Genomic DNA, 16,289 nt, shown 5'->3' on the forward strand with positions numbered 1-16,289 from the left:
GCCATGGCTAATGCTGTGTTCCTCTGCTCAAACATTATAACAACATCTATGGCCATGTGCCCTGAATTTTCAATTCTCCCTGACTGTCTAGATTTGATTGTTAGTTCTCTAAGATGGTATTCTATCCGTTTTTCCATCCCGAAAATGACCACTTAGAATTTTTTATATAGAAAAAAACATGTAATTAGCTCCAATGACTGTACTTTCCTCCATATTGAAGGGATAGTTTGAGATTTTGCAATGAAGTCATTTGTCTACTTCCCCAGTGTCGGATAGCTTGCTAACTGTTCCTGCAGACTTCCAGTCATTGCGCTAACGCTAGCTAGCATCGGCACGTGAAACTACCTCTAACTTCTCTTATACTGGATGCAGAGACATAAAAATGGCATGCACGATGGTATTCTATTGCAGCGAGCATTAAAAAAAAATCCCCCTAGGGTGCCACAGACCCCAGTTTGAAAAGCCCTGCTTTACGGCACACCCACTGCACTTAAATGTGGTGTGCAGGCCTCGCCCCATGGAGCATTATCATTAGGTTGATGAATAATTAACTAGTATGAGCTGTTGGTACATGAAGGAGGATGGGGGGGGGGGGGAGGAGACTGAGGTGAGAGACCCAGCCACATCAACCTTCTCCCTGGCTGAGCAGCACTTCAATGCCACCAAGGGAGTTCTGGTGCTCGAATCATCTGACTCCATGTTCTCATTAGTCATATACACACACATGCAGAGAGACAGACAGAGAAAGAAGAGAGAGAGAGCGAGAGAGAGACAGACAAGAGAGAAACAGAGAGAGAGAGAAAGGAGATGATATGAGAATTTCATTCTCCCTTTACAACCCTCCTGGGCTTTCCTGTCTCGTTCTTCCTCTTCTCCCTCCCTCTCTCTCTCCCTCTCTCTCTCTCTCTCTCCGTCTCTCCCCAACAACTACCGCACACTAAGTGGAGAGAGAGTGATACACTTCAGCCAACTGGTTCCTCATTTGAAGCGGTTTGTTTATGAGGAGAGTTTGGTCACGTTCACCGAGACGATCACATCTAAGAGATGAAGGGGTAACTGGAAAGGCACAAGACGGGACGTGTCCAAGTTGACCTGTTTTTACTCAACTGTGAAATGATTCTGCTCTAAAAATACACCCATGTTCTGAGCATGTCTTTCTTTCGTTCTGTTTCTCTCGGTGCTCGTTTTTCCACTTGAGTGCAGCGGCTGCTCTTCTTGTGGTCGCCGTCGACAACGTTGCAAACCCCTGCCCATCACCATGGTGACCATCTCGCCTGACGACCATCCACATCACTTCTTGCTACTACACCTCTGGAGGCCATCAATCTCTGGAGTCGCCATAGCAACAGTGACAGGCACAATGACAATTCTCACCCCGACCACCATCAATAACATTACATCTACCAACTCGCTCTCCCATCAATAAGTCTACAGGTCATTCTCTTCCAGAACCCGTGCACCACTAGAGTCTACATCTAGTACTGTCTGCAGGTTGCTGTGAGAGGCAGCGGCTGGGTCTTGTCAGGTACAGAACCTTGTCTTGCCTTGATTATGTTTCAGCATTAACATCCGTCTCCCTGTGTGTATTCTATGTACCATGTAACTGTACCATGTAACTTAAACAGAGGAACGACAACATCTGGCAAAGAGCTACTCCCCCCCCCCCAACCACTGGGAGCAATCAGAGCATCACGATTGGCCTCCGCTGCAATCACAGCCCCCCACCCCCCTCCTTTTCTCTTTCTTTCTCTCTCTCTCACTCTTTTTTCCCAGCGTGTTTCAGAAGTAGAGTGGAGCTCCCAAAGCCACAGGGCTCCAGCAGGCCTCTGTGCCCCCTCCAACCCCCTCTGTGTCTGGGAAGAGGGTTGGGATCCCCCCTCCCCCAGGCCCCGGTTGCCGGTATATTTAGCCCATCTGAGCCTCTATGTAATTAACAGATGGAAATTATAACTTTGGGCTGGGGATGACGTTTCTGTTTCCCTCCACGGCATGGGCAGAGACTGAAACTGGACCTGCCTGGCTCATCACGGAGCCACACTGGGCAGTGGGCCAAAGGCATGGGCGTGGTGGAGCCAGCAATGAGCCAAGATGGAGGAGGACTCGCACCGATGGATGGAGTGTATAATACTCTGAGCCAGGCAGGGTCTGAATGTTAATACAGTCAAGCTTGATGGTCAATCACACCACACACCACTGGAGTTTCCATTCGAAATCAGATGGTTTTTACATTCCTACCACGCACCAAAGACTGGAGGAGGAAGATGGAGGAGAGGAGAGATCCTTGTCCTTACTGTACACACAGGAAGACATATATCCAACACACACACACACTCCCGCTATCGCACACACTCATACACACAGCGTGAGCAGAGGGTGGGTGTGAGCACTGTTTTTAGGTGGGAAAAAGGCCCATGTTCACATTTCTTACCGCTCACTCTCCTTTCTCACACTCTCTCATTAACATCTACAGTTGAAGTCGGAAGTTTACATACACCTTAGCCAAATACATTTAAACTCCGTTTTTCACAATTCCTGACATTTAATCCTAGTAAAAATTCCCTGTCTTAGGTCAGTTAGGATCACCACTTTATTTTAAGAATGTGAAATGTCAGAATAATAGTACAGACAATTATTTATTTTAGCTTTTATTTCTTTCATCATATTCCCAGTGGGTCAGAAGTTTACATACACTCAATTAGTATTTGGTAGCATTGCCTTTAAATTCTTTAACTTGGGTCAAACGTTTCAGGTAGCCTTCCACAAGCTTCCCACAATAAGTTGGGTGAATTTCGTCCCATTCCTCCTGACAGAGCTGGTGTAACTGAGTCAGGTTTGTAGGCCTCCTTGCTCGCACACAATACCTTGACCTTGTTGTACTTAAGCCATTTTGCCACAACTTTGGAAGTATGCTTGGGGTCATTGTCCACTTGGAAGACCCATTTGCGACCAAGCTTTAACTTCCTGACTGATGTCTTGAGATGTTGCTTCAATATATCCACATCATTTTCCTCCCTCATGAGGCCATCTATTTTGTGAAGTACACCAGTCCCTCCTGCAGCAAAGCATCCCTACAACATGATGCTGCCACCCCCGTGCTTCACGGTTGGGATGGTGTTCTTCTGCTTTCAAGCCTCCCCCTTTTTCCTCCAAACATAACGATGGTCATTATGGCCAAACAGTTCTATTTTTGTTTCATCAGATCAGAGGACATTTCTCCAAAAAGTACGATCTTTGTCCCCATGTGCAGTTTCAAACCATTGTCTGGCTTTTTATGGCAGTTTTGGAGTAGTGGCTTCTTCCTTGCTCACCGGCCATTCAGGTTATGTCGATATAGGACTCGTTTTACTGTGGATATAGATACTTTTGTACTTGTTTCCTCCAGCATCTTCACAAGGTCCTTTGCTGTTGTTCTGGGATTGATTTGCACTTTTCGCACCAAAGTACGTTCATCTCTAGGAGACAGAACGCGTCTCCTTCCTGAGCGGTATGACGGCTGCGTGGTCCTATGGTGTTTATACTTGAGTACTATTGTTTGTACAGATAAACGTGGTACCTTCAGGCATTTGGAAATTGCTCCCAAGGATGAACCAGACTTGTGGAGGTCTACAATTTTCTTTCTGAGGTCTTGGCTGATTTATTTTGATTTCCCCATGATGTCAAGCAAAGAGGCACTGAGTTTGAAGGTAGGCCTAGAAATAAATCCACAGGTACACCTCCAATTGACTCAAATGATGTCAATTAGTCTATCAGAAGCTTCTAAAGTCATGACATCATTTTCTGGAATTTTCCAAGTTGTTTAAAGGCACAGTCAACTTAGTGTATGTAAACTTCTGACCCACTGGAATTGTGATACAGTGAATTATAAGTGAAATAATCTGTCTGTAAACAATTGTTGAAAAAATGACTTGTGTCATGCACAAAGTAGATGTCCTAACTGACTTGCCAAAACTATAGTTTGTTAACAAGAAATTTGTGGAGTGGTTGAAAAACTAGTTCAACCTAAGTGTATGTAAACTTCCGACTTCAACTGTATCTCTCTGTCTCTTTCTACCATACCCAATCCTCCCATCTCTCTGTCTCTTTCTACCATACCCAATCCTCCCATCTCTCCCAGTCTCTTTCTACCATACCCAATCCTCCCATCTCTCCCAGTCTCTTTCTACCATACCCAATCCTCCCATCTCTCCCAGTCTCTTTCTACCATACCCAATCCTCCCATCTCTCCCAGTCTCTTTCTACCATACCCAATCCTCCCATCTCTCCCAGTCTCTTTCTACCATACCCAATCCTCCCATCTCTCTCTCTCTTTCTACCATACCCAATCCTCCCATCTCTCCCAGTCTCTTTCTACCATACCCAATCCTCCCATCTCTCTCCGTCTCTTTCTACCATACCCAATCCTCCCATCTCTCCGTCTCTTTCTACCATACCCAATCCTCCCATCTCTCCCAGTCTCTTTCTACCATACCCAATCCTCCCATCTCTCCCAGTCTCTTTCTACCATACCCAATCCTCCCATCTCTCTCCGTCTCTTTCTACCATACCCAATCCTCCCATCTCTCTCCGTCTCTTTCTACCATACCCAATCCTCCCATCTCTCCCAGTCTCTTTCTACCATACCCAATCCTCCCATCTCTCCCAGTCTCTTTCTACCATACCCAATCCTCCCATCTCTCTCAGTCTCTTTCTACCATACCCAATCCTCCCATCTCTCCCAGTCTCTTTCTACCATACCCAATCCTCCCATCTCTCTCTGTCTCTTTCTACCATATCCAGTCCTCCCATCTCTCTCAGTTCTTTGTTTTTCATTCACTGCACCAGTCCACACATTCTCTCTATCAGCACATCTGCTGGAGTGGAGGACAACCTCCTAGGGAGTGTGGGACAGCAACAACAGCACAGCGCCCAGCCAGCGAACAGAACACACCACTAAACTCGAACAACTCGCTGCCCTTTCCTCTTCACAAGGCTTTTCCCCATTCAACATTCTGTTCTCTCGCTCTCTAATTAAGTGACCCGTCAACCTATCTGCCAAAACTCAGAGCTGGAGTTTCATTGTCGTTCACAAGCGACTCCACAGCAGACCAAGGGAGAAGGAAGCAGAGACCAGGGCAACCAGGACGAAGAGGAACGTGATCGTGCTACGCTGTGCTAGTCTGGACTTGAGCTGCTGCAGCTCCCACTACCCACACTGGACACTGTGATAAGACGATGCAGAGATGACACAGAGATTTCGGGGCTCCGCCCCCCTGATCCAGCGTCTGATCCAGCCGTGCCCTATCCTCCACTGGCACAGAGATGGCACCCAGATAGGTCCTTCTCCCTGGGCATGTTTTGAAAACGGCAGGATAAGCCCTCCTCGTCCTCACTATCGTCTCATCTTCAGTAGAGCTGCACGCTCCTTCCTGTTGTTAGAAGGAACGCTGTACAGCCCAGCCAGCCGTGGGTGTGTGTGTGTGTGTGTGTGTGTGTGTGTGTTCCAGACCAGTACACACCACCCCTGCCGGTTCTACACGCCACAGGCTCTGCCTTATATTTCCATGTGTAATTTGATGAGATACATATGCCAGGCCTGATGGTCTTTCTGTGTCTTTAGCCTCTGTCACTGTGTGTTAGTGGCCTTTCCTGCATGCCAGAGAAGAGCTTAGCTGTGGGTAGAAGATGGAGGCTGGCATAGACTCAGAGAGACGGGTCCCTCCAGCAGTCAGCCCCTTCAGATCGTGAAAGTCTCTATGTTCTACACAGCAGACAAAGGTCAGATACAAGACTCTCTCAATTCAATTCAATTCAATTCAAGGGGCTTTATTGGCATGGGAAACATATGTTTACATTGCCAAAGCAAGTGAAATAGATAATAAACAAAAGTGAAATAAACAAATAAAAAATTAACAGTTAACATTACACACCAAAAGAATAAAGACATTTAAAATGTTATATTATGGCTATAAACAGTGTTGTAACAATGTGCAAATAGTTCAAATAAATAAACATAAATATGGGTTGTATTTACAATGGTGTTTGTTCTTCACTGGTTGCCCTTTTCTTGTGGCAACAGGTCACAAATCTTGCTGCTGTGATGGCACACTGTGGTATTTCACCCAGTAGATATAGGAGTTTATCCAAATTCGTGGTCTGTGGGTCTGTGTAATCTGAGGGAAATATGTGTCTCTAATATGGTCATACATTTGGCAGGAGGTTAGGAAGTGCAGCTCAGTTTCCACCTCATTTTGTGGGCAGTGTGCACACAGCTCCAAAACTAAAGCTTCTCTTGAGAGCCAGGTCTGCCTTCGGCGGCCTTTCTCAATAGCAAGGCTATGCTCACCGAGTCTCTACATAGTCAAAGCTTTCCTTAAGTTTGGGTCAGTCACAGTGGTCAGGTATTCTGCCACTGTGTACTCTCTGTTTTGGGCCAAATAGCATTCTAGTTTGCTCGTTTTTTTTTGTTAATTCTTTCCAATGTGTCAAGTAATTATCTTTCTGTTTTCTCATAATTTGGTTGGGTCTAATTGTGTTGCTGTCCTGGGGCTCTGTGGGGTCTGTTTGTGTTTGTGAACAGAGCCACAGGACCAGCTTGCTTAGTGGACTCTTCTCCAGGTTCATCTCTCTGCAGGTGATGGCTTTGTTATGGAAGGTTTGGGAATCGCTTCCTTTTAGGTGGTTGTAGAATTTAACGTCTCTTTTCTGGATTTTGATAATTAGCGGGTATCGGCCTAATTCTGCTCTGCATGCATTATTTGGTGTCTCAATTTGGTTTCTCACACTTTCACTCACTCACTCACTCACTCACTCACTCACTCACTCACTCACTCACTCACTCACTCACTCACTCACTCACTCACTCACAGTAACCTTAGCTCTGACAACATCTCAAATGTAATAATTGAAGACCATGTGTGACAACAGACAGACCAGAGCATGAGACAGAGAGAGTCCAATGCATAGCATTCAGTCTGTTTTAGGAGAGCTCTGTCTGTACAGCTCCAAAACTCAAGCTAAGTTACATCTCAACACTGAGTATAGAACAGAAAGATGGAATACAGTCCACAACATCCACCTAAAAGACTATTTAGACTGTGACAACTGAGCCCTTTAGAAGAGACTTGCCAGGACTACACAAACACGGACATCAAGTTGAAAAATGTGGGCATTTAGAGATGACCAAATAAGGCAGTACAGAGGAGATCAAAGTCGACGGAGGAGAGAGGAGAGAAAGAGAGAGAGAGAAGAGAGAGAGAATAGAGTGGAGAGAGGAGAGAGAGAGAGAAGAACAAGAAGAAGAGAGCGAGAAAGAGAGAGGAGAGAGAGAGAGGGGAGTGAGAGGAGTGAGAGAGGAGAGAAGAGAGAAAGAGAGAGAGAGAAGAGATTGGAGAAAGGAGAGAGAGAAGAGAGCGAGAAAGAGAGAAGAGAGAGGAGTGAGAGGAGTAGGAGAGAAGAGAGAGGAGAGAAAGAGAGAGAGGAGAGAAAGAGAGAAGAGAGAGAGAAAGAGAGAAGAGAGGAGTGAGAGAGAGAGAGAGAAGAGAGAGGAGTGAGAGAGAGAGAAGAGAGAGGAGTGAGAGAGAAGAGAGAGAAGAGAGAGCGAGATGAGGATGATGAGGATAGGCTACCCGTCCTGTTGAGGGAGGATGCAGAGAGCTGTGGGTTGGCAGCGCACTACATTGCTGCCTGCCATAAGATGAGGGACAGTGTCTGACAGACCAATCAACCTGCACATGTCCTCTACTGTATGCTTATTGTTATTGTTGAATGTAGGGTTATTTTGACCCTTGGTTATTGTTGTTACTGTTGTCCCGTTGACAATTTTGATTCTCATTATTATTTATTTTTATATTGTAAATATCCAAAATAAGCTTTGGCAATATGTACATTGCTACGTCATGCCAATAAAGTGAATTGAATTGAATTAAGAGAGAGAGGGGGAGAGAGAGAGAGAGAAGAGAGGAGTAAGTGAGAGGAGAGAGAAAAGAGAGAGAGGAGAGAGAAGAGAGAAAAGAGAAAGAGAGAGAGAAGAGGGGTAAGAGAGAGAGAGAGAGAGAGAAGTGAGAGAGAGGAGAGAAAGAGAGAGAGGAGAGAGAGAAGAGAGGAGTGAGAGAGAGGAGAGAAGGAGAGAATAGAAAGGAGAGAGGAGTGAGAGAAAGAGAGAGAGAGAAGAGAGAGGAGAGGAGAGAGGAGAGAAAGAGAGAGAGGAGAGAATGGAGAGGAGAGAGAGAAAAGAGAGAGGAGAGAGAGGAGAGAGAGAGAAAGAGAGAGGAGAGAGAGAAAAGAGAGAGAAGAGAGAGGAGAAAGAAGAGAGAGAGAGAGGAGTGAGAGATGAAAAGGAGAGAGGAGAGAAAGAGAGAGAATAGAGAAAAGAGAGAGAGAGGAGAGAAAGGAGAGAGAGAGGAGAGAAAGAGAGAGAGAGGAGAGAGAGAGGAGAGAAAGAAAGAGAGAGAGGAGAGAGAAAGAGGAGTTAATTGTCTGCCTGCCTGGAAGGCTCTCCTATCCTCCCTACCCCCAGGCAACCAGCCCAGCTCAGTAGGCTCTCTCTGCCCAGCCTCCTAATCTTCTCATCAGCCTGCCTGCTCATCCCAGCCCCTTGCTCCACACTGTCAACCCGCCTGTCAGAACAAGCTCACTGGCTCACTGCAGGGACAACAAGCATTACAGAACACATGACGAGAGCAAGAAAACGAGACAGAGAGAGAGAGAGAGAGAGCGAGAGATAGAGACAGCGAGAAAGTGTATGAGCATGTTCTGTGTTTGCACACGTGCAGTATATAAGTATATCCTGCAGCAGTGCTGTGTGTGAGTGTTTGTGCGTGTGTGTGTGTGTGTGTGTGTTAGAGCCAGACCAATGGATGAAATGCTGATTGGGGTCAGTGAGTCCACTAGCCGTGAGGAAATCAGTACCACAGACAGAGAGTAATTCACTGTCTACAGCTCACACTTCATCCACTTCCAACAGCATTTTGATGATCTGGCATATTCACACCAGGAGGATCCTCCCTGATCCGTGTGGTACACAAACTTCCCATTCAGCAAACTACTAACAGAAGGTCTTCTACATGCCAGTTATGGGACACACTGGGAGGGATCGTTCTGGTCACTGAAAATGTGGGAGTAACAAGACATCCAGGTCACGACATTATAGAATATATGCCATTTAGCAGAAAGTTAAGAGTTTGACGTATGGTTGGCCCCGGGAATTGAACCCACAGGGCTGGTGTTGCAAGCGCAACGCTCTACCAACTGAGCCATACAGGACCCAACACACTTTGAGACATATGTGTGTTTTATTGCCAGTGGGTGTAGCAGGGAAAGAGGTGGTAAGGTGCATGCTATGTTACTGGGTAATAGAGGGGCTGCAGCTCTCATTTTCCTTCTCGATTTGTTGAGATGAATCTGTCTGTCGCTCACCTATCATTCTCTTTCTCACTCACTCACCAAGTCTCCCTCTCCTCCCTCCCTCTATTCCTCTCTCCCTCTCTGTGTTCCACACATTCCTGAGAATACCCTGCTGTTCACAAAAGGATGAGTAGGCAATGTGCTCTCACATCCGACAGGAGCATGGAGACAGAGCACCACTCAGCCCCCCCCCCCCCCCCCCCCCCCCCCCCCACACACACACACACACACACACACCCTGGAGTATATACCCATCATATACACATAATTAAAACAACAAATACACAACGGTCTCTCTCTCATCTCACTCACAAACAGTATTCTGTTGTCACATTTGAACCACCAAAACGAAATATTGAAAAAGTTTGATTCATAGATCATGGATGTGAATATGAATATGGACACACCCAAAACATACATCATCTGACAGGGGAGGGGGGTTACTCAAAGACCTCTCTTACTTAACCCCCTGGCCTCTGCAGGACCCAGTGACAGGGGTCTCCTCCTGCCTCCTTATCCTCTCTTTATTGGGGGCCAAGTGTGTGACGAGGGGCCCCTAACCTCTGAACCCTGTGTGGGCCCCGCCCCCTCAGACAGATAGACCGTTATCTATTCAGACAGACAGAGTCAAGGCTGCATCGCAGAACAAGACGTGACCGGGCCCCAATTCCTTATTTGAGAGCCCTCCACAACAACAATCAGAGAGACACACTCACATGTTTTCTTGTACAAGAACAACACACTTGAAACACACACACACACACACACACACACACACACACACACACAAAGGAACACTGAAAGGCCAGACTGTCAGGAGGCTAAATCAAATTAGCCCTGCTCCGTTACTGAGAGAGAGCCTTTGTTTTTCCACTAAACCACTGCACGCCTGACCGTCAGATGCCACATAAAATAGAGACAGCGGTTCTGTCCCTCGCTGCCCAACTTATTTGGCCCTCCATCCAGCATAGTGGTAGGAGAATCCACTGTGGAACCATCACTATTTTGGGCAGGCAATCATTAAGGACAGCTAAGATAACAGGACCCCCATTTCCCCCAGAGGGTTTCCTTGAAAGTGCTCCTTACGGGAAGAGCGTGTATGTGTATGTGTGTGTGTGTGTGTGTGCGTGAGAGAGAGTGAGAGAGAGGAGAGAATCTATACACAACCATTAGCAGTGGGAGTACAGTATGCCGGTCTGAGCAGCGCTGCATAGCTGCATTAAAAGGGGCCACACCCCTCGTTGCCATGGAAAACAAGGTCAACGATAGCAGGTTATCTTTTTTCAGGGCGAAATCTTGTTCTGGAGGCAGCTCTGCAGAGTGGTCACTAGCTAGCACAGCCGCAAAGTCATAAAATCTGATATTAAACCTAACCTTAACTTTAACCACACTGCTAACCATAATTCCTAACACTAAATTAAGACCAAAAAGCTACATTTATGTTTTAATAAATTTTTACAAAATAGCCAAATTTGAGGTGCCCATCTAAGGGGAAATCGCTCAGTTCTGCCTCCAGGTCAAGATTCATGACAATAAACATCAACCTCCTCAATGATGACTGCTACTCTCATTCTATATGTTTACACAGCCTATATACTGTAGATATGCACAATGATGACTGCTACTCTCATTCTAGATGTTTACACAGCCTATATACTGTAGATATGCACAAGTTCTACAGGAGAACTCAAGTAGCAAAATGGCAGTTGAGAAGACATTTCAGAAGTCAGGCTACGAAAAGTAGAGTAAATTGTGTGTGCGTGTGCGTGTGTGACGAGTGAGGGCAGTATCCATAATGCTCCAGCAGTGTGTACTAAGTTCATACTGCACTGTGAGGTTTGATCAGTGGGGCAAAACATTCAAAGCGTTGCAGATTGAGATGTGCTGGACGACAACAGATAACAGACGTCCTGGACGACAACAGTCAGACGTCCTGGATGACAACAGATAACAGACGTCCTGGACGACAACAGTCAGACATCCTGGACGACAACAGATAACAGACGCCCTGGACGACAACAGATAACAGACGTCCTGGACAACAACAGTCAGACGTCCTGGATGACAACAGTCAGACGTCCTGGACGACAATAGATAACAGACGTCCTGGACGACAACAGACAGACGTCCTGGACGACAACAGTCAGACGTCCTGGATGACAACAGTCAGACATCCTGGACGACAATAAATAACAGACATCCTGGACGACAACAGACAGACTTCCTGGACGACAACAGTCAGACGTCCTGGATGACAACAGTCAGACATCCTGGACGACAATAAATAACAGACATCCTGGACGACAACAGACAGACGTCCTGGACGACAACAGACAGACGTCCTGGACGACAACAGACAGACGTCCTGGACGACAACAGATAACAGACATCCTGGACGACAACAGATAACAGACATCCTGGATGACAATATTTTACAGACGACAACAGACAGACGTCCAGGACGACAACAGACAGACGTCCTGGACGACAACAGACAGACGTCCAGGACGACAACAGACAGACGTCCTGGACGACAACAGACAGACGTCCAGGACGACAACAGTCAGACGTCCAGGACGACAACAGTCAGACGTACTGGACGACAAGAGACAGACGTACTGGACGACAACAGACAGACGTACTGGACGACAACAGACAGACGTACTGGACGACAACAGACAGACGTACTGGACGACAACAGACAGACGTACTGGACGACAACAGACAGACGTACTGGACGACAACAGACAGACGTACTGGAAGACAACAGACAGACGTCCAGGACGACAAGAGACAGACGTCCTGGACGACAAGAGACAGACGTACTGGACGACAAGAGACAGACTTCCTGGACGACAAGAGACACGCGAAAGGGAAAGTTGCATGGATGCCTGGACTGGAACGCCACATTGAAACGTGGAGCGGATCTCATTTCTAACCTCAGTCTTTAGCTGCGTGGCATGAGACCTGGGCTAGGAATGCTTAGCGACATTTAAGCCATGAATAGCGTATAAGACGAAGCTAGACGCTAGTGAAGCATTCAAAACAACAGCATCTCTCTCTCCCATGCTCTTCAATTCAGGTTCCCCCCTATCACTGCCACCACACCAGGCGTAGAAGAGGTACCTACCACACAGCCTAGGCCTGCAGCAGTACACATACATCTGTGTTTTGGAGAACGTGTCGAAGGAACAACTAGGAGTCTGTGTGTAGATGTACACATGCTAGAGTGAGTACACCGTGTGCACCTGTGGTTCAGTACGTGTCTGGGGGATGAAAGTATCTACACACCCTCACCCACTCTCCCAGGGTAGGTTAATGATTGTAGAGGTGAGGTGTGAGTGTGTGCAGTGCCGTGCCGTGGTACGCAGCTGCTGCCCGCCGTAGAGGCCTTGAGGAATGCCTGAGGGTCGGTGTGCTGGTGTTAAGGTGTGAGGAGACGTCGTAGCCGCGTTAATGGACAAGCACAGGCCACTCTGGAACACTGGCTTTACTGTCCCTCCCTCCCTCTCCCTCCCTCCCTCCACCCCCATGGGAAATTCTACCCACTGCCCTCTCTCCCATGCAGTCACTTCAACACAGACGGACACACTGGAAACATGACAACAAATAGCATTTACTTAAAGTACATATTTCCTGGGTTGGATTTAACTGGGCCTTTTGAATGGTACCCGCAAGAACACATGCATAACCCATACACTGCATTCATAAGCAATACATAATGCTTATGTCTACAACCTGTAGGGAAATACTTTGTCTTGATGTAACATTTTCCTAGGTGGTGAAGGCATCTGCTAAGAATCATGCAGGACAGGGGTTTTTTTCTCTGCAGCCTCACGCACAACACTTTTGATCCTGAGAAACTGCCCTGGCCAGGAAATGATCCCAGAACAGCTGAAACGGCATGCCTTTGGGGTCTGGGACCTGACTCACGTGACCGCTCTCGGATCAGCTGAATCGGGCATGCCTCTGGGGTCTGGGACCTGACTCACGTGACCGCTCTAGGATCAGCTGAATCGGGCATGCCTCTGGGGTCTGAGGTCTGGGACCTGACTCACGTGACCGCTCTAGGATCAGCTGAATCGGGCATGCCTCTGTGGTCTGAGAACTGACTCACGGGACTGATCTAGGATCAGCAGGCCCGTTTCAGCACCGTAGTTTGATGCTCTACTCGTGTGCAAAAGAGAGAGGGGCTTTTAAAGAAGATTTTACTGATACTTCAGTAACACTTTACTTTATACATCTGAAATAAACAGTTATAACATAGTGGATAAAAGATCGTTATGTTGATGGTTATCAAATAGTGAGCGTACACACACCATAATGGAAAGTGTTCCTCAGAGACATATAAGAAAGGAAGCAAGCATACGCCTGATTGACATGCACAGAACCCAATGGGAACCACATGCTACTGTAACACAAGGGCAGCTGCATCATTGATTGGCTTAGCAGCAGAGATGATTTTCAGAACTCTCATATTTCCTATCGATAAAATGTATGCATCACATGACGCAATGCGCTCTGGGTCTTATTGGGCCTGCCTCCGCCCCACCCAGCCATCCATTCCCCCCTGTACTGTACAGTCATCCCTATTGATTACTGCTACAGCAGTGCTGCAACACCCAACCATCCAGCCCTGCAAACAACATGCAGTCCTCACTGGGCGTTAGAACTGTCCTACTCCAATCAGACTCCCATCAGACTCCACACTGAGCCAACAGACTCCAATCAGACTCCCATCAGACTCCCATCAGACTCCCATCAGACTCCCATCAGACTCCCATCAGACTCCCACTCAGACTCATCAGACTCCCATCAGACTCCACACTGAGCCAACAGACTCCCATCAGACTCCACACTGAGCCAACAGACTCCCATCAGACTCCCATCAGACTCCACACTGAGCCAACTGACAACAGACTCCCATAAGACTCCCATCAGACTCCCATCAGACTCCCATCAGACTCCACACTGAGCCAACTGACAACAGACTCCCATAAGACTCCCATCAGACTCCCATCAGACTCCACACTGAGCCAACTGACAACAGACTCCCATAAGACTCCCATCAGACTCCCCGGCCACTGCCAGACTCCCATCAGACTCCCATCAGACTCCACACTGAGCCAACTGACAACAGACTCCTCAGACTGTGGCCTATATTTTCTCATTCAAACGGCTACTGAAAACAAATGTAATATTAGATGTCCTGCCTCTCCCTGTTCTCTCTCTTTCTGCTGGTCGGTTTGCTCTTAATTGAATCAGTGTTCAATCAGGCCAGGCTGCCTGACCAGGGGAGGGGAAGGAGAGGGGAAGCACACAGGGCCACTTCTCCCCTCCTTAGACCCAGACAGACACCAAGCTCTGTGGTAGCAGAATCCTTGTTGGTCTTCAGACGAGTCTCTAAAAACAAAATGGCATCTCAATCTCCCTCTCCAGGGAGTACTTCAGGATTGGGGCTGGGGTTGACACTAGTGTCAGGGTTAGAGATGGGATGAGGTCTGAGCTGAGGGTGGGGCAGGGCAGGGCTCAGGTCTGAAGTTGGGTCTGGAGGTTGTGGCTGTGACCAGGGTCATGCGCTGACTGCTTGGACCTTTCAACGGAGGTCATCATCCCTGTTGATACGGGGGGATTTAGAACATCATGGTGTTCATAAGATGCTTATTAATTTAACCTTTTATTGTCTTATTTTTCATCCGTCTTTGTCCCAATGTAATCAAACTAGTCTCGTTAACAAAATAATTGCCTTGTTTTGAGGAAAATGGATTAGGGAAAGTGAACTTTGCAGGAGCAGCAAGTAGTGCTTCAGAGAAGTTGCCTACGGCACAGAAAAGTAGGGAGACCTAGGGAATGAGGAGATTCCAAGTTTGTAAGCAGAAGTTGATAAGACGCGGGTGATGTTGTGGAACACTGTGTGTCACAAACACATGAGATAGACACCACACATACACACACACAGAGACAGAGAGGCGCCAGACAGTGTCAAATGCCTTGTTAGGCAAAAAACTCAGACACAGCCCTCTGCCAGGACAGGACATACAAACAGCAACACTGAGCCCTCCTCTTCCGAAGAAACATAGACCACATTAGACGCCGAGGAGACAACCTCAACTCTTATCTTATAGCTGTGCAATGTCACACCACCCTCACAGGCCTCAACCACAACACTGGACAGAGGGATGGACAGCGTTGCAAACATGAGATAATAATGTGGAATAACCTTTCATTTAAGCCCCGGTACTTTTGGGGCTATAAATGAAACATACAAGGCTTTATTCGACAGCTTTATGCAAAGAAAACAACGAAATAGTTTGCACGCAAAAATTGGCAAACAGTTTGTGTCTGTGGTCATAAAAAAGTAATTTAGAAGGCGAGTCTCTAATTTAATGTGTTCAGTCGACCATTGCAGGGATACTATGTTACAACATGTGTAGCTCAAAGTAACCATTTATCTAGAAACCGTTACGTTCTACACAGCTTTGTCTGGCTTTATCAAGAGGCTACAGAAACATTTTGGAGAGGGAGCACATGTCGTTGAATACCCAAACTAGATAGGGAAAGACTTGCAGGAAAACTAACCGGAAAGACAGGGGAAGAGAGTCCTAAGATGAAAGCTCAATAACGCTGTTTAACACGTTTGTGAGTGACTTTTATTAACCAATCATGTCGACTACTTGAAATGGAAACAAACTGCAACAAACCGAGAAACTTCTAATAAAAAGGGTTGATTAAATTACCAATTAAAACCGTTATCTGGGTATGGCGGGTATCATTGGATAATGACCTGAGTTTAATCCCTGTGCCGGACGTCCCGTCCCGAGTATGACAGCTCCTCTCAATAATCAGACAAAATGACATTCTAACGTCCAAGCGTCAGTGTGGCTTTGAAATCACATTTTGCAAGGGAG

General features: G+C 46.9%; 1 protein-coding gene across 2 annotated transcripts in view; it reads right to left on the reverse strand.

Moving 5' to 3' along the window:
- Window positions 1-16,289, reverse strand: part of LOC106600788 (rho GTPase-activating protein 23) — a 109,868-nt gene that overhangs the window by 53,302 nt on the left and 40,277 nt on the right. The window lies entirely within an intron of this gene.

This window comes from Salmo salar, chromosome 03, assembly GCF_965601325.2.
Source record: "Salmo salar chromosome 03, fSalSal1, whole genome shotgun sequence".
Classification (NCBI taxonomy): domain Eukaryota; kingdom Metazoa; phylum Chordata; class Actinopteri; order Salmoniformes; family Salmonidae; genus Salmo; species Salmo salar.